General features: G+C 44.6%; 1 long non-coding RNA gene across 1 annotated transcript in view; it reads right to left on the bottom strand.

The window, feature by feature from the left end:
- Positions 1-925: 925 nt before the first annotated feature.
- LOC135402036 (uncharacterized) overlaps positions 926-22,075 on the bottom strand; it is a 34,544-nt gene continuing 13,394 nt past the window's right edge. The window contains exons 2-3 of the long non-coding RNA XR_010425016.1: positions 8,201-8,257; positions 926-4,269 (exon numbers count right to left, since the gene is read on the bottom strand). This is a non-coding gene — a long non-coding RNA (uncharacterized LOC135402036). The remainder of the gene's footprint in view (positions 4,270-8,200; positions 8,258-22,075) is intronic.

The following is a 22,075-nucleotide window of genomic DNA, read 5'->3' as shown; positions in this document are numbered from 1 at the left end:
CCAGTTTACACTCCTGGTAAGCCACAGCCATCCATTCCTGCCTATAAAGAAAACTTGCTATTATTTCATCCTCTTCTGTCGAGAAACAAATAGACACAGATTGAATTATAAATCAGTTCACAGGAGTGTGACTATGGCTCCAGCAAGGGAAATAAATAGGCATGTCTTCTTCTGCATTGCTGGCTTTGGAGGCCTCCCAAGGATCAGCATATTCATCCCTCTGGGATACAAATAGCTCAGCTTCCAGCACTGACATGCTCATCTTCCCTCCACTCCACTATTGCTCCAGCAGACCTGACTGGATTTGGAAAAGCTCTGATTTTTCTTGAACCCTTTGGTCAGTCCTAAAGAAACCAGTCAGCCCTGTAATATTTGTAGTCCTTAAAAAAAGAACCAAAACGGGGAGGCATCGTTTTTTTTGGTGATTTGAACACCTTAAAAAAACGTTCTGCTCAGCTCAGTGGCACCAGTGACAACCTCCCAGGGGTGGAAGCAGCAGCACCTCCTGCCCCAGGGCAGGGAAATCGGGGGTGAAGGCACTGGAAGGCACGGGGATGACCTGCAACCTCTGCAGAAAGCTCCAATCACTCACCCTGAAATTGGTTTCCATTTCCACACAGGCGATTTTCCTCAGCCATCAAACCCGACAAAACGGCCTTTTTTTCCTAAATGAGAAATATGCAAATACCCCAAAATTGCACAGCTCGTTTCACCTACAGCAAAGTCTTCCAAGGAGAAAGGGGGAAGGAGCCACAGGCAGCTCAGAGCTGGGGGAGAGGCAGGAGCTGGAGATCACACTGGGAATGATTTTGTTATTTATTTGCTAGATATAAGTTCTGGTACTACTGACAGCTTATAGAGACTTCAGTACAAAAGGAAAAGATCCTTTTGTGACTTTGAATCTAAAAGTTCTTGTACAGGAGCAGCAAGGACACTTCAACTTAAACCCACCACTTTGTTTTATAAAAGGGCAGGATTGGCAGTGATGGGTGAGGGAGGAGCCTCCCCCCATCCCCTTCCTTCTCTTTTTCCTCCTTTTTCCATTGTTATTATTACTATGCAGATAGTGCTACTCAGAAACCTGCAGATTAATACATTAAAATTCCCCTTTTAAAGCTGCAAAGTCAGGGCTACATCTTTCCTGCATGCATATACATAAATACACACCCTCTCATAAAAAACAACTCTGCAAGTGCCTTCCAATGACACCCATAAACCACCTGAATAATCCCCCATGGGTCTGGGGGCAGCTGCAGTGCTTCCCTTCTGTGCATCCCAGCGACCTGGTAACACCTTGGAGAGAAAGATGGGGTTGAATATCCCAAAACAACAACACTTACCAACAGGAAAACCCCCCAGATATTTTCCTGTTGTACACTCCTGGGGCACGTTGAGCACAGAGAACAAAAAATATGAGGTTTAGTGCGAGCCAATCATTTTCAATGACACGTTAAATACATGTAAACACCATCAGAGAATAGTTTGGGTTGGAAGGGACCTTAAAGATCTTGTAGTTCCAACCCCCTTCCTTGGGATGGAACAACAGACACACAGTGCTGGGCCATCCTTCCCAGGGAGCTGGAAGTTTTTCCCCTCCTGCAAGAAACTGCAGCAGTAAAGCAGCAGTGTAAAATCACAGCAGAGCTTTATTTGGCACACTAAGCCCCATCCCTACTAAGCTTACACAGTTAAATGCCAGATTTACAAAGGCAATAACCTATATAGAGGAAAATTTGATGGTGTGACACAGGAAAAAAAAATCAGACAAGCCAGACCTGCAGACAAATTTAGATTAAGATGTAGCACAGCTTTCCCAGTCACCTCCAGCAACACAGCAGAGAAGGCCCATGGAATTGGGGAGGGATAAATAGGCAAAAAAAAAAAAAAAATAGGGAATCATTGGCCCAGAGAAACCAACAGCCAAAATTCCTGAATTTCTACAGGGCCGAGATTTCACACACCACTGCATTTAACCAGCATCAAACCTGCTTTTATTAAACCCAGCTTTGGAAGAGACTGGTGGAACCAACAGCAAATAAGAAAATGTTGCTGTCTCAACAAAAGCTCACAGGAACTCAAGCACAGACACAGTGTCAGGGGCAGTGAAGACAGACAAAGGCACTCAGCCAAGAAGGATGGCTGGGAAGAGCTGTCTGAACCACAGGTGTTCACAGCTCAAGAGAAAAATGTTGATAAAACCCACCATTAATTTCTCTCAGTCAGACAAGATGTGCTTGTTTTGCCCTGTACCTGTTGATTAATCAATTCTGCCTCCTGCACCACCTCAAATCAAACTTGGAACGCTTTGTTAACTGTTGCACCCCAGGACAGAGCATTTATCCCCCTGCCCTGCCTCTGCCAAGGGTTATCAGGAAGATGAGAGGGGCAGGGACAGAGTGACCCCTGCCTTGGGGTGCCCTCCCACAGCCTTTGCTTCTCCTCTGGCAAACACATCCTTAGGAAACTCAGCCCAGGAGATTGTCACAGGGCAAGCAATGCCTCCAAAATGCTTCCCCAAGCCCACTTGAACACGGGGTGGATTTCTGTTGGTGCCTTCTGCAGCCTGGGAAGATCCAGGCAACATCTGCTGAAGTGATTACGTGATTATATTGCAATAAATGCAAACAACACTCTGGTGAGACACTGCTGAAAACCTCATATTTCTTTGTGTTATGTATTCAAGAGAAGGGGACAGGAAAGGCTCAACCCCTTTAGATCTCTGTATAGATCCAAAGCCCAGAGTTATGAAGGGTTCTAAAGTTATGAGGCCCATAACCCCTCACATCCAGCTGTGCCCATCAGCTTTTGTAATTCTTGGTGTCTTCCAGCTCCTGAGTCTGATTAACATCCCCCAGATTTGTTGTTAAAAAGCACATCTGAAACCATCCCCAGCTAATGCTTCAGTTCCACTGCTGGAAGGAGCAAGAGCCTTAATTAATGTGCTTTGTGCATTGCTGAAAAGTGAATAAACAGGCAAAAATGGGACCACTGTGGTTGAATTCACACTCCTGCATCTTGCTTCAGCAGGAGGATTGGATCAGAAACCCTTCAGAAAACAAACTTTGGGTACAGAGAAACAGGGCCAGAGTTTGGCCACCAAACCAAGCTGGAGGAAGCAAGACAGACGTGCAGAGGGTTTGCCAAAGGCACCAAGGGAGGCACTTTTGAATGTGGAGAATTAAGGCTGCAGCTCTGTTGGATGCCAGGGCAATGCCAGGCTGGAACGAGCCCAGCCATGTGGCAAACATTTTGGAAACACAACACAGCAATTTCTACAGCTTCACTGCAGAGCACCCGAATGACTGGACAGATGCTTTGGTCAAGTGGAGTTGTTTGGCTTCTCCCTGAGCTCCAAAGGCCCCAAATCCTTTGCTGTCTCCTGTCCAAGCTAAAGCAGACAAACCTTGGAATTCCCTGGAATGAGCACAGGCAACAGTGCCCGGAGGTTGGCACAGAGCACAGCAAAACAAGCAGAGCTCGTGAGGTGCACAAAGCAAACTGCACAGGAACAAAGGACTGGAGTCCAGATAACCCAACCCTTCCATTCCCAGATAACCCAACCCTTCCATTCCCAGATAACCCAACCCTTCCATTCCCAGATAACCCAACCCTCCCATTCCCAGATAACCCAACCCTCCCATTCCCAGATAACCCAACCCTTCCATTCCCAGATAACCCAACCCTCCCATTCCCAGATAACCCAACCCTCCCATTCCCAGATAACCCAACCCTCCCATTCCCAGATAACCCAACCCTTCCATTCCCAGATATCCATGAAGCAGCACAGGTGGTGCAGAAAGGATCACAAGCTTGAAGGCTCCTTCCAGCCTCAGATCTCCCTCTAGGAGAACCTGCCACATGTTTTGTTGGCAAACAAAGCTGCTACTACAGCAGAAAAGCAGAGGTAGCTGCTGACTCCAAGAAAACTTGTATTTTAAAGTGCCCCCCCACCACTCCCATTATTGCTTTGCCTCTATTTTTAATTAATAAAATTACAGGATTAAGTACCAAAACAGAGGCATCAGCATAATCATCAGAGATTTGAATAAGGCATTTGTCCTTTCAAAGAACAAAGTGTCTTCTTGCAGAGGACAGGAAAGTTTAAAGCCTAGTAGTACATCCTCTCAAAGTCAGGATCAATTCTGTCACCCAGAAGCAGCAGGAGTAACTCTTTTTAAGCCCTGCCAAGACCTTGCAGAAGATTTTAGCAGGGAAATTGCTCTGTGTCAGAAGTCTCCAAGGCCAAACAGGCAGCTCAAGGGCCAGAGCCTAGAAAGGAAAAGAGAGACTGAAGTGAGTGCCAGCAACAGAATGTGAAATGATTGAAAGGAATTCTGGACAAGATTAAAAAAAAAAAGGCTTTCAAGACATCAGGCTGGTAATTTATCAAAAGCTGCAAGTGTTTTATTAAGGGACCTCACATAACCCATCAGAGGCATTAATGATTGCTCGCTCTCTTCATCTTAAAGCACCAAAAAAAGGGATGTTTCTAATGGAATGCTCAGATCCAGATTAAAGCCAGGAATGGCTTTGACACGACAGGAGAGATGAAACAAACACCTCCAGCCAGGAGGAGAAAACTTTTGTGTCCCATCAGGAATGTCACTGAAAATCAAGAATATTAAATAAGCACACAATGTCCAACTGCACCTAAAGGGCACCTATTAAAACTAAACTCCTGTCAGGACATATTGTCTTTATCTTCTTCAAGCCAATATGTGCCACCATGGGATCCCAATTTCACAATCTTGTGGCTTGGACTCCTTTTGCAACCCTGAAAAAGGTGTTTGGATTCCCATTTATCCCTGGAATTTCCATCCAGCCTGCATTGTAGGAGTACAGTTTGAGTCAGAGGTGCTTTGTATCAACTAGATTTGATAAGTGTTAGATACACTACTGATTTATCCTCCCCAGAGTGCCCAAAAATCATTATTTCTCATTTCCAAGCTTAAACACTTGAATGGCCACTTCATCTTACTTTTACTTGCTCTGAGAGTGCCGGAAAGCTTCAGCACTCATGGAAAAAAAGTACTTAAAGCCCTGAAGGTTGGTCCAGGTGTGCAGATTCCATCCTTCCAAGCACCTGAATGAGGATGTAAAACCTTCTGTTCGCTTCTGCCACTGACTTTCTGAATCTCAACCCTATTTTTCCAGGGGGAATATGTGGCACAGCCAACCAGGGCTACATCCAGTCTGCTTCCAGGGAACTGAGGAGATGAAGCTTCTTCACTTGCCTTAGAGAAAGCTCTAAAGCTATTGTTAAAATAACTTATTCCTTGGAACAAAGGCCATGTTCCATATAATAGGGTGGTTTTTTTTTTCTGTGCTGTTGAGTCACTGTCACTCAGCAAGCAGCACTCAGAAGTTCATTTGAGTTTTCCCTGATCTATTTTACAGACTTAAAAAAGGAAGACATTTAAGCAGGGAGCACATCTCTTAACTGGTGGCACTTCTTAATGGGGAAACTGGGAAAATTCTGCAGAGCGAGACACGAAAAAAATCTCAATTTCTAAACTCTGGTACCTGTCATTTAAAAAAGAAAAATTAAAAATTGCTCAAACAGAATCAAAGATCAAGATCATAAGCGTTTCTAGCACATTCTCAGAGCTGTTATATTCGATTTCAAACTCCCTCCTGTCACCCTGAGTAACCTCCACAGGAAAGTCCTGGTGAGGCAAGGCACCAAATGTATTTGGTTTTAAACACCTGTGTGTGCATTTGGGCTTTGTGGCACATCCTCACCTGCCAGGCACTAATATATCCTCCCAGTTCACTCCCTTTGGATGCTCTTCCACTATCCTTCCTTTCCCACCCACTCAAGTTGCATCTGTCCCCAAAAAATTACTGCAGGAAGCAAAGTATTTGATAAATTTATAATCAGTAGCCAAATACACGTGGAATATTGAGGCACATTTGATGTAAATACACGAAGGAAGAATTTTTCCAGGGTGCAGTGAGGTGCTAACCAAGGTACACCCCCATCCTTTCAAACACTGACAACGTGTGGTTAGTTAAGGCACATTTCAGCTTTAAGGGACTTACCTTAACACGGCCAGAAGTCACCTGGAGTTGAGTGGTTCTGCTCCATTAGATGCCCAGTTACCTTCCAGAAGCTGCAGTGCTGCAGATGCACCACTAAAAGCTTTTACAGCCCCTCCTTTTAGTGCCTCGGGTAAGATCAGAGAACGTTCAGCACGGCAGGGACCAGCCCCAGAGCTCCCAAACCAAAGAGCCTCCTGCTCTACCTGAACATTTCCTGCCAGCACCCACTCCCAGCTGCTGTTTCACCACAGAACTCAGCAAATGCATGAGATGCAGACATGTATTACCCCATTAACTCCTCCAAAAAAGCCATTTCCCCCCAGCAAGCCTGGATGGATTGTTTGCCGTTTCCATCCAGCACAGCACAAGAACAGCCCCACAGTGGCTCCTCTCAGTGAACATTTAATCCACTCAAGTGCTGCATTTCAGGCTCTTTGTGTGCTCCTTGAAGTCAGGGTGTGTTATAAAGAAGAAACATTCAGCCACAGGCTAAAACACCCTGCACAGCCCTTCAGACAACAGGGAGACAAGTGAACACAGTTTTAAACACTTGTGTGTGCATTTGGGCTTTGTGGCACATCCTCTCCTGCCAGGCACTAATACATCCTCCCAGTTCACTCCCTCTGGATACTCTTCCACTGTCCCTCCTTTCCCACCCACTCAAGTTGCATCTGTTCCCAAAAATTGACTGCAGGAAGCAAAGCATTTGATAAATTTAAAATCAGTAGCCAAACTGTCCCATAGATCTTCACAAGACCATCCCAAAATAGGTCTTATAAATAAGACAGATTTGTAGTCACATCTAGAGGTAACTGACTGTCTTATTTCTTTCTAAGACCAAGGCTTGGCTTGGGAACCAGCCCATGGAATTTTTTTTTTTCAATCCCTGTTTAGCCTAGCATGAAATTGTTTTCCAGGTAGTGATTAATTCTGCTGCAACTTTTCCCCTTGTTGGGTAATTTGCTGTGTTTGAGGAGACTGTGCTGAAGCACAGCTTCCCTCTTATCAGCAGTGTCACAACAGCTGGGGCCAACAAGCCCTTTGGCATCTCCTGTCACAGCATATCTCTGTTCCTGGGGATTTGAGGCAGTAGTTTAGCTCCTCTTAAACAAAATGGACAGTATCTAACATGAAGGAATGGTTGTCAGCTCGCTCGCTATTAGAAAGAAAAGGTTTTGCAGCAAAGGCTTTTTGATTTGGTTCTTTATCATCTCATGTTCACTGTAAAGTGCAGACTCAGTACCTGCTTCTCCCTGGTCTGCATTCTTTCCATTTTAACCTGCATTTCCCTTACAAAAACAAAACCATGCACCTTTTCAGAACAATTCATCTCTCTTATCAAATGAACCAAATGTGGGGGTTTTATAGAGGGGAGGAGCTGTGCTTGGGTTTGTACCCTGCAGTGTTTAACCCCCAGGCAAGATTCCCTTGTTCTTGTAGTGCAATCCCAGCTTCTGTATTTCCCTCACACTTGTTTTCTCTTTGTCTCAACTCCTTATTTATCTCCATTCAGCCCCTTCCTGTTGCCATTCCTGCCTTACTGTTCCCTGCTGTGGCTCTGATCCCTCCTACTTCCAGCCACCACCAGGTTGGGTCTGATTTTCCTACTCAGCTGCCACAACTGGAAAAATCCAAGGAGATTCTGTCTGACTATGGGAAGAGGTTCCTGACCTGAGCACAGACTTTATAGGAATCACATCTTTCCAGGACATCATGCAGCTGACTTCCAATTTCTTGATCATGATTTCTGCTGAACAAAGCTCCCAATGAACTTATTTCCTACGCTCCAGGATCCCTTTGACCCATTATTTAGCCATGGCAACAGACCTGGCCATTTTCTTTAACACTTGGCAACTCATTTATGTGCCAGTAATCCAGTTTTATTCACTCTTTTAGCTATTCTTCATCAGGAGCAAGGAAGGCAGAAGTGAGCCCTTATTTATTGAAAAGCCCTCTGCATTAAGACACTTTTCACCAAAATAACCCCAAATCTTACAGATGAGACTTTTCCCTCACCACATATCCCTTGACCACAACCTCTTTGGAAATATGAACCCTGAAAGACTTCTGAGTGTTAGAATTCTGCAGGCAGCCAAGCTCTTAGAGGAGGAAATGTCAGACTCTAATAGCTGAGCTCACTTCAAATCATCCAACTTACCTGGAAAGACTGTTGGACCAATTTCCAAGAATACCAATCACACACTCGATTCTCTTACTGGAAATTCAAGGAAGAAAAAGAGTATTCAGTGAAATGTCACGGAGTGAAAAGCATCTGATAAGGAAAAAAGGACTGAGACCAACACACTTGTTTTCTCTTGATATTTACCCATTTTGTTTACAGCTGAAAAATGAATCTCAATTCCACTTCAAAATCAAAGCATTTTGTATTTATGGTGGGTTTTTTACTGTTGTCCTTTAAAGCCACAAAGATACTCACAGAGAATTTCCTGTGAAAAAGATGCTTTTCACTCTCATTGTTCTCCCTTCCTCATCCCCCTTGGAGTAGGGAAAAAAAAGTAAATTTCAAAGCCAGCTGTAAACACAATTTGTATTGGGAACATTTATTGCTTTAATTATTGTTTGCACATGAAGTTTTTGAGAGCATCCCTCTCAGGGGGCAGCTGCAGCTCACCAGCTGAGCAGCTGCAGGGGAGAGAAAGCCCATGGGTTTGTTCTCAGCTCACTCCTCAGGAGTTCCACCAACACTCAAACCTGAAATCCAGGTCTGGGGATACAGGTGATGTGTCTGTCCTGCACAACGGAGGGTTCAGATTTTCCCTAAACAGGGAAGGATAAGGTTGTACAGATATAAACCAAGGCTCAGCTGGGCTGTAAAACACAACCAGGGGGGTTTGCTGAGCAGCAGCTGGAGACCTTTGCAGTGCCTTGTTCTGCAGGACCAGCAAAATCTGCCTCTTCTCCTCCTGGCTTGAGGTTCCATCCTCATTTAACACGTTCCTCAATTAACAAAGCAGATCAGGTGATGAGGAATGTACAACTCCCTTCTTAAAGCCTTTCCAAAGCCTCCCCAAATAATTCAGCACAGGTTTCTAAAGCTCTGCAGAGTCAGAGCAGAGCCAAAATGCTCTGCACAGCCACCAGCTGCTGTGGCTTTTGTTGAAGAAACCAGTTTGGCTTTGAACTTTGCTTTCCCCCCGAGTGCTCCTGTGAGAGGCACAGCAGAGAACAGCTGGCTCTGCCCTGCACCACCAACCCCAAACAGGCACTGCCAGCCTGTAAAACCAGGCTGACAAGGGCAAAACAAACAGGTCTCCCACCAGAAGCTTTAGATCCCTGGATCAGCAGCTGATATTTGAGGGAAAAAAATGCCCAAACAAGTCAAGGCAACATAAGATAAACGCAAAAATCAGCATCTGTGACGTGCCTGCAAAAATCAGCTGTTGCTTTTTCAGAAGTCTGTATTAGCTATGCCATTAACTTTGCCACAAATGCCTCTAGAGTCTGAAGTAGATGAATTATTGGAGGGCTGATGCTCGAACAAGTGAGAAGTGTTTCTCTAGTGCTGGTTTGGCTGAGCTGCCATGGTGATCCCATCACTTGTTTTCATACCCTGCCTTCCTTTTGACATTGCAATCGTGGCAAGGTCAGGAATTGAGACCCTCCACGAGATTGAACTGCAGCCTAATTGTCAGCTCAGAAAGCTCCACGTTGAGACAAAGGCAGAAAAAAACACAGCTTTGAGAGCTGGGCCTGGGAAGTGTTGGCAAGGAAAGAACCCTGAGAACGAATTGTATTCGGGAGAAGCACAAGAGAATCATTTTCAAAGCAGGGGGTTTCATTTGCTTCTTCAATCTGGGGTTTCATTTGCTTCTTCAGTCTCTACTTTTGCACACCAAGACGTGTGCCACCAGCTCAAAAGCCATTTCAGCACCAAATAGGTTAGAACAGGAAAATTACAGTTCTGACTCCCACCAAACTGGGAGCAATCCAAGCTCAGAAGAAAAGGTGCTTTATTTGCTGGATGGCACAGCAGGTATGGAAACCCATCTGTTTTGTAGGCAAAAAGAGCAATTTTTAATCATCCAAAAGAACACAGTGGTTGGGGAGAGAACAGCAGCAAGGGGCCTAAAGAGAATTTAAAAGCCTGCTTTTGGAGAGTGCTCTGCATTTTAGCTAATACAGAATAAGTTGCCCTTCAAATACTCGAGACCATTGTGTAGCAGTGAAACCTTGCAAGAACACAATCAAAATTTCACTCCCAGTCCCTCAAACCTCTCCAGCTGGTCCAAACCCAGTGGGTTTCCAGCACAGCTCAAATCCAGAGCCACACACAACAGAGGAGAGAAATCCTTGCTCAGGATGGGGGGCTTTGCAGGTCTGGATGAGTCCAGAAAAGGCTCCAGCCATGAACTTCCAGACAGCTCAGGAGTCAAGGGGAGCAGCAGTAAATACCTGGAGAAGGCTCCTGCTTCTCACCACTGCTGGAAGAAACCCAGCAAAGCCATTTGCTGATGAATGTATGGGTTTGTAGAGCAACTCAGCAACTGATAAATGAGAAAATACAAGCACCCAGGGCAAAGTTTAAATTTAAACAACCTCCAGAATCAACTACAAACAAACCTGTGACCGACTGAAGGGGTGGAATGCAATATTTCCCTGCTGCAGTCAGATACAAGGCTGTATTTAGAGCAGGATTAGCAAATTACTGAGCAATCCCCAAAACAAAACATTGCAATAATCAATGCCTTCAGCAGCAAAGGCCTGAGCTAAGCATTCTGCTCTGATAGCATTTATTCAGTCCATTATTTCTGAGATATTGTGTCAGCAAAGGGAAAGCAACTCAGTTCAGTTATTTATCTACAAACACTTGCTCTGTGCAGATGAAGATTTGTAAATTGTTTTTTTTTTCTCCCAAATAAACACTGTGGTAAAGGCAGCTGCAGGAAAAAAACATTAATAATAACAGTAAAATAATCAATCTCACACAAGTAACGTATTCCCAGATGGAAGGGAAACCAAACAGGCTGTTTACCTGTATTACAACAACTCCTGCCCCTGCTATGCCTTTCCAAGCTTTCACAAATGAAGAGTTTCTTTGGAATTAGAAATCCCTGCTCAATTACTACACATTAGAACAACTCCACACTCACACTAATGAATTGGCTTTCACTAAAAGCATATTTTCTATAGTATTTTCTGCTAGAGGTGTGTATTATGGTCTCAGCTGCCTAATTTTCCCGAGGCAGGATGACGTATTCCTGAAAATTTTACATTCAGTGATGTGAACACGGGAACATGGCAGTATTTAGAGGAGTCATGTATTTATTTACAGCCACATAAAGGAACCCCACAGACCATGCACCAAGATTTGTGCAGTGCCCAGAAAAACTCAGGGTATTTTTTAATAATTTTATATTACGTGACACAGAATTCTGACTGCAACCAAACTGAAAAAAAAAACCACAACATCAAGCAGCTTCTCTTCCTTTCCCCACTGTCCAACATTCCCTCTGAACTAGTAATCCAGCTGGAAATAAAGAATCAGAGTTGCTCAGAATCTAAACCAAGTGGCAGCAGAGAAGCATCAGTGCAGCCCTACAGGGTCAATAAAGGAGGAGAAAAACTCAACCACGGAATTTTCATCACTGGCAAGTCCTTGGTTGATCTGTGAGCTGATTCCCACATCCATGGACTCTTTTTTGTGGCTCTTTGTCACCAGCCTGGTTAAGTTTAGTTGGTAAAGTTCAACCATTCAGAGCTTTCTGAGACATTCAAAAGTTTAAAAAAAAAAAAAGTGGCAGTATAAGTCTCTTTTCCACTCAAAAATCCAGCAGAGACTCCCCGTGACTGAGCTTGCTTTTAAGGGATTATAAACCCAAGTGCAGTTAACCCGGAGCATTACACTGGAGTGTGAAATCCCAGCGTTTTTCCCTGGTTCCAGCAGCCCATCCCTCCCCTCCATCCCTCCCAGTGCCACTGGGTGTGCCACACACGGGCCCTGCTAATGGCTCTGCTTTTTGCTGCAATCTGTAATTTAACAACCACCACCAAAAAACCAACCAACCTGCCCGGCTGGGTCAGGGGGAGAGCTTAACGCTTTAATTGGCACTCATTTGGAGGTTCATGACAAAGGCAGCACTTTGTGCCTGGTTTTCCAGCCCATCCGACCTGGGATCAAGCAGGGACAGTGATTACCCAGCCCGGGGCAGCTCCGTCCTCACAGACACGGGAGATGCTGCAGAGGGGGAACAGAGCAGAGGGGAAATGCTTTTGGTTCCTTGTTTCCCCTCTAAAGCAGCCCCACAGATGGATTTTCACTGGCCAGCACCTCCAGCAAAGGGATGTGGAGAGCAAATCTTGCAGGGCTGTTACTCCCAGGTCACCTCCTTTCCGTAGGTACATTCAGGAATTCTCTCTGTCCTATTCATCTCAGAGATGCCCTGTTTCAAATGGGATTTTTTTAAAGGTATTGTTTCCATTAGTAGTGCCCAGTATTTTCTTACAAGAGGAGTCACTGTCCAACAAAGGTGCCCAGTTAGAAACTTTCCCCTGCATAAACAACCATCCCTTTTTAACCTGAGCTTTCAATGTCACCCCAAAGCTGTTTGGCTTCCATGTGTAGAGGAAGCAACAGGCAGGATCCCCTTCTGAACTATTAATACCAAAGCAGCAATAAATCTGACAATGTGGGGACACAATCTGTCAAACAAGGGTGGGGAGCCAGCCAACAACCTGCTGAGTTATTTGCCTTTTTGCTCATGAAAATGAGGGTCTGTGTCCAAATTTTCGAGCCCTGAATGGGGATGGAAGCAGCCAGACAAGAGGAGAGCAGGTTCACAGCTGAGTGATGCCAATCAGAAGGGTCCCTCCTGGATTATTTCCCATCCCTGTTCCCCCCCCTCCCTGAAGCTTATTCATGAATCCTGATGTCACTTCTCTTAATATCTTAACACTGTCATTTTTCAAGCTCCTAATGAGAAGTGAGACAGCAGAAATGTAATCTCTTCACACTTACTCTAACATATCCACACATTAATTTCCTGTTTAATCGATTACAATACTTCTCACAAAAGCAATTTTTTTCCAGGGAAATGCATAAAGCCAGAAAGATTTCCCTAAACACTCGGAGCAAGCCATACATTTGGCAAGTTTAGTCCTTCAATAGATGCTTGAGAAGAATGAAAGTGATGCTTCAAACTTAATTGGAAAAAAAAAAAAAAGACATATACTATGGGGAGATTTAATACCAGTTCTGAGAGATCACAGATGTCAGGCATTTGCCACGCAGGGTGACATTCAAACTGAAACCAGCTGCTTATTGCAGTGCAAATACAAGCTCAGACCAGTCCTGAAAATCCCTACTCATCTCCTCACTCAGATTTTAAGCATAGCACAGATCAGTTCTGTTTAATTTTGAGAGGCCAAGCTTAAAGCCTGGCCTTATTTCATCCCACACAAATTAAGGTAGGGCCAATTTCAGGCTCTCACTACCAATAACCAGTTGGAAGTAATTCTGAGCACGGGAGTTGCATCGTTGGATACCTCACAATGTGCATCTGAGGAGCATTATTTGGGGATGATAAATTGGAATATGCTACCTTATGAATAATGCAACTTTAGCACTTGGAAATGAATCCAAGCCCTTGGGCATTTCAGTGAACATTTTTTGTGCCTTAAGGAGGAAGAAAGGGAAGAGAGACATGAAGATGCAAAAACAGCCCCTAAGCTGCCACTGGTGGTTTTTTAGATAACTCCTCAGACAGGCTGATGAGGAGCAGAGATCCCAAACAACTTTAGTGCAGCAACAACTGACAGCAATTTTACAACTCATTGCAGAGCCATCCAGTTAAACTCTCAATCTCCAGAGTTTTACCAGCTATTAAACTCTGTCCTCGAGTATTTCCAGGATACCTAATGGCATCAGGTAAAATAACAGTTATATGAAGATTATAAAATGCAGCCTTTACTTATTCTATATCTGAAGCCTACCCTGAGGTGAAGCTGTGCATGTCATCCACACGGGTCTAACCTGGTTCACCACAATTAGTTCAAACACACTCTAGATTTTGGTTCACTGTGAGTTCTAAGAGGAGATCCCCTCTAAAACGTGCTTTCCCCACCCTCTCAAACAGGGAGATGGCTTTGGTAAAGGTTCTCTTATTCAGGAAATTTCACTGGATCAGTAGGAATGCTTTAAAACACCTGAAACGCTTCCAAAATTTCTGCCTGAGCAACATTCCGAGCGTGTCCTGGAAAAGCTGCTTTCAGCACACACAGAAGCCACCTAAAAGGTGAATTACTTGCTTTCTCCTGAGCTAAAATTCCTCAAGAAAAACCCTGAGGTGTGGGAAGCAAAAATACAATAGCTGTGTAATTATAGAGGCTTCTAAATAAAAAGTTACTTGCTGTGCTTATTCCAGCCTTTGATCATTTCTTTTTGCACACACAGGAAACAGGAGACATTTAAAGCATCACACACATCATGGGTATTAATAAGCACATGAAAAGCTGCAATCCTTGGAGGGATGCCTGCAATAGTTCCTCCCATACACGGTGCTATTTCCCCCCCCCTCACACAGCATCTCTTCATTCCGTTTTTATTTATGATGCTTAATATTCAGCCCATATGATAATTTCAGGAACTCTCCCCCAATTAATAACATGCAGATTTATGCAGTTCCCTAGTTTGCATCCTTAATTTCCCCCACAGTTTGTCTGCTTTACTCTAATTCCTCTGATGTTTACTTTGTCTTGATAATCTTGCAGAGTTAAAAAGGAACTATCATTTGAACATTCATTATTAATTCCTCCTAAGTATCTCCAATTAATTTTCTGAATAGATTGGTACTTTATGGCATTTGTTATTGATTGTTTGGAAGTAAACTTCCAATTACCAGAGGAGTTTTCCCTCACTCCAAACTTGAGTTTGAATATTTTTCTGCTAAGCAAAGCAGTTTTAAAGAGGCAGCACCTCTTTGGGAGTCACAACTGCAGCCCAAATGGATATAACAGCCCATAAATCCTCTGTTTTTACAACTGTATCTCAACTGACAGATGCAAATATAAATCAAGACAAACTCCTTTTGGCAAAGACAACCGGAGTTTACAGTTTTAGCTTCATCAGCACATGAGTGGGATCCCAATTAAAGCCATTTTGTGGCAGAAACACAAACTCACAAACATCTTGCAACTCTTTAAGAGACAAATACAAAAACCTAGAGAACTGAAGTGATTCATGGTCCAAAGCCAAGGGAGAAAGAGGCCTAGAAATGCTGCCCAGGAACTGAAGACCTAATTTTAGCACTAGTATTTCCTTTTACTTTATCACAAGACAAGAGCAACACCTGAATGCTACAGACAAATGAAAGGCCACTGTAGATTATCTGTGTGTTTTTAATCCCCCTCCTATTTGAATGCTTTGAAAGGGACATCTAGCTCAGAACTCCAGAAGCAGCAAAAGTCTAAATCAAAGTTATAAAGATGCCCAGCTCCCTTTCTTCAGTTTCCATCCAAGGCAAGAGGAGCTCAGAGACAAATCAGGTGTTTTTTAAAGTCCCAGAGAGTCATTCTTGGAGTACTTGCATCTCTCCCTGGCCATTAAATCCTGCTCCTCAGGTGAAGTCTGAGCATCTCTGCTCACTCCATTTTTCTCAAGGACACTGCTGATTTGTGCATTAAAGATCTCAAACCCACTGCATTAGAAATATTCATCAACACAACCCAAAGCCTCTTCCTAGAAATATCATTATTTGGGCCCGTGTCTATTTACTCTGCTTCACCAATACATTCTCATTAGAAAACAAAGGGTAAAATGAAATACAGTTGTTCTCCTTCAGCTGCCTGTGTCAGTCAATCTGGAAAGTTCTCCTCAGCCTCCTCTGATTTTTCTGCCCCTCCTTTTGCACAAACCAAGTCAGGCAACATTTGACTTCTACAAACATCCTTCACCTGGGGAGCTGTGTGATGGACACGACAGCAAAGGAAGGAAATGCAAATGGAAAGGGAGATGCAAGTGTGGGAACCTGCTCAATCTAACTGAAAAATAACTCATTTAGCAGGAATGGTTCAGAGAAATAAATGCTGTCAGAGCCAGAAGTCAAACAGTAAATAAGCCTTACCCAATTTCAACATGTAGCTGCTTAAAAACATTCTTCACAGTAATGTGCAGTTTAAGCACTTAGGAAAATTGCCAAGAGGTGTCAAAACAGCAAAAAGAAGCCTGAAAATAAAATTGCATGTAAATAAATCCCCCTCAGCTCTGCCAGACATCTCAGGTTCCCTAACTACAACAAAGCTGTACCAGATTCAGGAGAAAGTTATTTTCCAGCCATATGTGGCCAGACATGATGATTCTTCTTACCCATGCTAGAACAAGTCAACAGCACAAACTGCCTTGTTTGTACATTCAAACCCAAAATTCCATCCCCAATTTTGTGGTATTTGGTACCTTTGCACTCTATCATCCTTCAAATGTTAGAAAGGATACAGACAGATGTGTGGGTGTTTTGGTTTTTCTATTGTTGTTTGTCTACATATAAAGAATACTCCTAAACATATAAACCCTCAAATATTGCTATTTCTGGTCACTTCATAGGAAAGGTTGGGGCTGAACATGACAGAGATAATCTAGACTTCACTAGGAAGACCTAAGTCACAGGACTTGAATGTCAGTGCTCCTAAATCACAAATAGTCTGTCACCTCCCAAATGGGGAATCCTGCCCTGGAATCTCACCTCACAAGTCAAGTTAGTTGATGCTTTCAAGTATTTGAGCTCTCTGGATGAAAGAAGAGTTCTCAACATTACCCATTAACTGTGAATTTCTGCTACAAGAGAACAAGTGCAAAACAGGTTGTCAGCCAAGAAGCTCCCGGGGGCTCAGCAGTTGTGGTTAGAAAAGTCTCCCAAGGGCAGGAGAACAACTGCTTCTTATTTATATATTCCTTGTGTGCCACCACTCTCTCCTGATCCCACATGGTGCTAACAGCATCCAAAGCAGGGAAGAGGCATCAATTAGTAATGAATCACATCCTGTGTGCCAGTTTGCTTCAGATAAAACTGGTGAATCCGGGCAGGGCACTTCAAAACCAAGCTCAGGAACACATTCCAGCCAAACACAGTCCCAGGAACACCCTCTCCTTATTGTAATGAGATGGTTTGCTGATTTGCAAACTAGCCCAGGAAACGTTCTCCAGTTTTTCAGAGACTGAAGTTTCAGCATCTCACCTTAAAAATGCCAGTGGGACTTTCCCCATGGAGTCAGGGCTTCCCCTCCAGGGTCTCAGCACTGCCAGGAAAGCAAGACATCCCTTTTCTATCCCCCAGTGAGAAAATGCACCTCCTTTGCCCCTCTCTCTTCTCCAGCTCTGTTAATGAATTATGGAGTGAGCAGAGAAGTGCTTTTGTATCCACCCAGAGGAGAGAGGCTGCTCTGTAATTAGGGGGATGCTGCTCAGCACAGCTCTCCTGAACAGATGGAGGCCCTTCTTCCTCAGGAAATGCCACCCCAAGGCAGAGTTATAGGCAGAGTAATCTGCACACCTGCCACAGCAGGAGCACTTCCACAAAAAAAGCACCACAGGAGCAGTGACAGCAACTCTGCTCCCATGGGAAGCACAGGAAGGCAGAGGAGCCACTGCTTTGTAGTTCCTTGTCCCTTCCTGCCAACAAACACACGGCCCTCAAAAAACCAACCCACAAACTTCATCTTCCCCGTTGCTGCCACGTCTGGCAGCGTTTCCACGCTGCAGATTTGAGCCTGCAACCCTTCCCATGGATCTCCAATTCCCTGGGCACGTGCCTCACTCCCAGCAGTCACATTTCAATGACCAGATGCCAGTGCCAGGTATTTCAAAACCCAGCAGAAGGTCTGGTTTGCCAGGGGGTTCATTTCGTGGGAGGCTGCTATGACTGAAGGGGAAAATTCTGCTCCACTGCACCAAGACAGTCTCTACCCCAAATTCTGGGCACTTTAGTAGGTTGGCAGCAAAGGAAACCCTCCAAGATTTCTTCCTTTTTTTTTTTTGTTTTTTGGCCTCTCTAAGGGAATTGTCCCATCCACACCTCTCCAAAACCTGTTTTGTGTTCTATTTACAACTCAAAAGCATTTCTCTATCAATATTCAGCCCAGAAACACTGTTAAAGTTGCACACACTCCACAAGCTCCACACGCTGTAAACAAGTTTTACACCCTCAAAACACTGAGCACAAAATACTGTGCTTTTCATTTCATAAGGAAATCAACCAAAATACGACCTTCTCCTGACTGTTGAGGGCTATTCCCATAAAAGTCTTGGAATGTATTTCAGGCCCTACTTTTTAATGAGTCTCACAGCAGCACCACAGAAATTTAATTTTTTGAAGAATAAGGAGGCAGGTTTCATCCACAGGAGGGGGAGCACGGAGGCAAATGGAATGTGTCAGCTCCAAGGCAAGTCCCAGCAGTCCTTCAGGGTGACAGTGCAGTTTTCAGGATGGAACCCAAGGTCCTGACTAACTCCAGAAAGGGCTTTCACCTGATCTTACATGGAGCTCAGTGTGCACGTGTAACACGGGAAGACTCAGAGTCTAATCCCACACAAATGAAGATTCCTAAAACCTGGCAAATCCAGGTGAGCAGCAAGGCTGGAAGGGCACAGTGGAACAGCAAAGGCAACTGCAGAGAGGTCAAATGGCCTCTGTTACAGCCCCACAGCTGAGGAACTCCCTGGAGGCACCGAAATTCCTGTTCCCACCCAGAGCCAGCACATGGATTGCTGGACCATGGGATAATCCCACCCCACTGGGAATCACCTGTGTTTCTGATGGCTCTTTTCAGCCAGGCTTTGGCTGGTTTGCCAACATACTCAGCATCCTGAGGACAAGGCAGAAGGAGATTCCAAGAACTGACATCTCTCCTCCAGCACCAGCTCCCAAACCTCTCCATAAACACACAGGAAGAGCTGCAATGAGAGTAAACTACTCCCTTAAATAAGTATTTCCTCTCTTGCCACAACTAATTAACAGCAATGACTTTTGTTAAGAGGGGAACAGAAGTTACTTAAACTTGGCATTATTCTCAAATCAGAAATACATATTTGCTTTGAGGCAGAGTGCAAACAACACTTCAGAAAACTGTTTGCTGTATAGAAACGTGATTAACAATCAGAATATTGCATCAGTGACTGCAGGGAGAGGTGTTTGCAGTAAGATTGAATACATAAACTGTTCTCCTGGCCTTCCTTATCCATGAGCACTCACTGTACACGTTCCACAGGTACCTCTCCCTACCAAGAGAAAAGTCATGAAAATTGAAATTTTCCTGAAGCATATGTGTGTTAAAAAAAAAAAAAAAGGCACAGGTAGTAGCTCTCATTGAAAAGTCAAATAGGAGAGCTAACAATAGTGTCAAATGCACTCATTTCACTCCTCACAGCTCCATGCAGCATTATTTGCTGACAGGTAATGGACATGATTTAAATCACTCTTCCCTTCACCTCTTCAGATACAATCAGTTATCATTTCTGAAAGTAATGAATCTGCCAGACTGGAAAATCCCAGATGATCTTGATAGAATCAACTTCTCGACTTTCATTTAACCTCCTCTCATCCTTCAAGAGTTAGAACTTCTGCAATATTCCATCAGACACCCTCAGATAAACTCATGCAAATGCAGAGCCAGAGAGAGCCCTGTCACAGAAGAGCTTGTCTGGACCCTGGGCAGGTCCAAGCCAACACAGCTACAGCAAGGAGCACAGCTCCTCCACACCTACAAGGGATGCACTCTCCTGCATCTCAGAGAACCTTCCGAAATGTCCTTTGCCATTCACTCAATTCACAAGCAAGTTTCCACAAGGAGGCCTTCCACAGGCATTCTCCCATATCCTGGCCTCCCTTGGGAATTTTTGGCATTTTATATATATTTTTTGGCATTTTATATATATATATACATACATACTTATATATATCTGCAAACCTTCCTTCCACAAAGCAGCACCATACAGCAACAGGGGCAGCCTGAACAGGCATGAAAGGTTCAAAAGCTACAAAACCATGTCCTTTTTAACAAAACAAAAAGGACTGCACATCCACCTTGCACAGACCAGAAGAGCCCCCTTAATCAGCTAATTGAGCTGCCATAAACATTGGTAGAGGTGCATCATGGCAATGTTTCCCACAAAGCCTTTGCTGTGGGTACCAGCACGACTCCAGGGAGCTGCTGGACTCAGAGACATCTCAAGCTGGCAAGACATGACACAAATCAGAGCCCCAACCTGACTGACACCCTGGGGTGAGCTCTCCCCCATCTCAGAGACTCCGTATCTCACTCAGAACCACAGAATCCCAGGGTTGGGTTGGAAGGAACCTTAAAGCTCCTCTCATTCCACCCCCTGCCACGGGCAGGGACACCTCCCACTAGCCCAGGTTGCCCAAAGCCTCGTCCAACATCCCCTCACCCAGATGTTTTCACCCATGAAACACCTCCCTCCACGGACCACCACACAGTTCTGAGGCACCCAAAACATCAGCTGAGAGGCAGATGTTGTACCACCAGCAGACACACAATTGTCCATTTGCTGTAACACACCATGGCCAGACTTTTGCTGTGACACAAACCCGATGTTTTGGTGTTGGGGGGGTCCTCCTCCAGGAAAAAGAAAACAAGGATGATGCCTGGGATCTCTCCTTTTCAATATGTTTCTCCTCTCCCACCTGTCCAACCCAGCTCTCACTGGTGACCCTGTGACACCAGCCCTGCTGTCCCTGGGGACATCCCTGTGACACCTCCCTGGGCCTGGGCTGGGCAATGGGGCAAGGAGGAAAACACAGCAGGGCCAAACAGGGCAGCAGGGAGAAGGTGGGACCAGCACAGGGATGCAGAGAGCATCGTGGATGTCATTGCAGCAACTGGATCAGCATTTTGGTGGCACATCTGTGAAATGCTACGGGTTTATGGCACCAGCACCCTATTTGGACATATAGGTACAACCCCTGGCTCTGATCAGTGACCTCAGAGCTCCTGTGCTGATTTATGAGCACAATTCACTGACCTGAGGTGTTTATTTTCTATCCAAGCTGGAAGCAAAGAGGGAGGGAGGAAAAATTATAAACTTCCCCGCAGCAAAGCTTGGTGGGCCAGGCTCCTGTTGCACAGATTTATCCACTTTTGGGATACAAACCAGCAAAGAATCCCCATTCACTGTCACCCAAGCTAAGTTTAACTCCCAACAGAGCTGTCCTAACCCCTGTTCAGCAGGGAGCAGTCCTGTGCCAGCTGCTGTGGAGCACAAGAAGGCTCACAGGAGGCAGGACACCTCCACAGAGCCAACCAGACCCCACAGCCTGCAGCGTTTATGACCAACTCTGCTTCTGAAATAGCCCAGCAGCTTGTCAGACATGCAAGATTATTATCTCCAAAGATGCCAGGCAATCCCAATGAATCAATAGAGGTTCTGACAGAGACCTGCATGCTGAATTAGGCAGAGCTGACAAGTGGGTTGTAAGCACACCGTGTTTAACGATCAGATGAGATTTTGCTCCTAACAAGATTACTCCCTTTTTAGCAGGTGTCTGTGTGCTGCAGGAAGATAATCCTGCATAATCAACCATCACACACATGTAAAGTCAAGAAGTAACAGCTCATTAATGAAAATTCTATAGACATAACCAAGCAGCTGAAGCAAATGTGTTTGACCTTCCAGGTTTAATCAGCAGTGGGGACTTGCTCAAAGCCTTCAGCAATGTCTCCATCACCTGGGCAGTGGTTCCTCTGCATTTTAGGACCCTGTTGCCTGTGTGGTTACAACTTCAGAGGCAAAAACCAGCATTCAGCACATCCAGAATTTGTGGTTTACACTCTCCTGCAGGTTTACAGTGGCTTTGAGCACAAAACTCCTTTTCCCCTGCAGCCTGCAACCATTCAAGACCATGTCTAGACTAAACCCCAGCATTTTCCTGAGCTTCTGTGCCTCACTGACACAAACAATTTGGCCTGACAGACATTCCAAGCCATGCATAGGAACAGCACACACTTGATAACACACCTCAAATGCATGACACAATGCTGGTGACAGCCAAGTCTCTGAAATATGAAC

Source organism: Pseudopipra pipra, chromosome 23 (assembly GCF_036250125.1).
Source record: "Pseudopipra pipra isolate bDixPip1 chromosome 23, bDixPip1.hap1, whole genome shotgun sequence".
NCBI lineage: Eukaryota > Metazoa > Chordata > Aves > Passeriformes > Pipridae > Pseudopipra > Pseudopipra pipra.
This window is presented reverse-complemented; position numbering and strand designations above follow the sequence as displayed.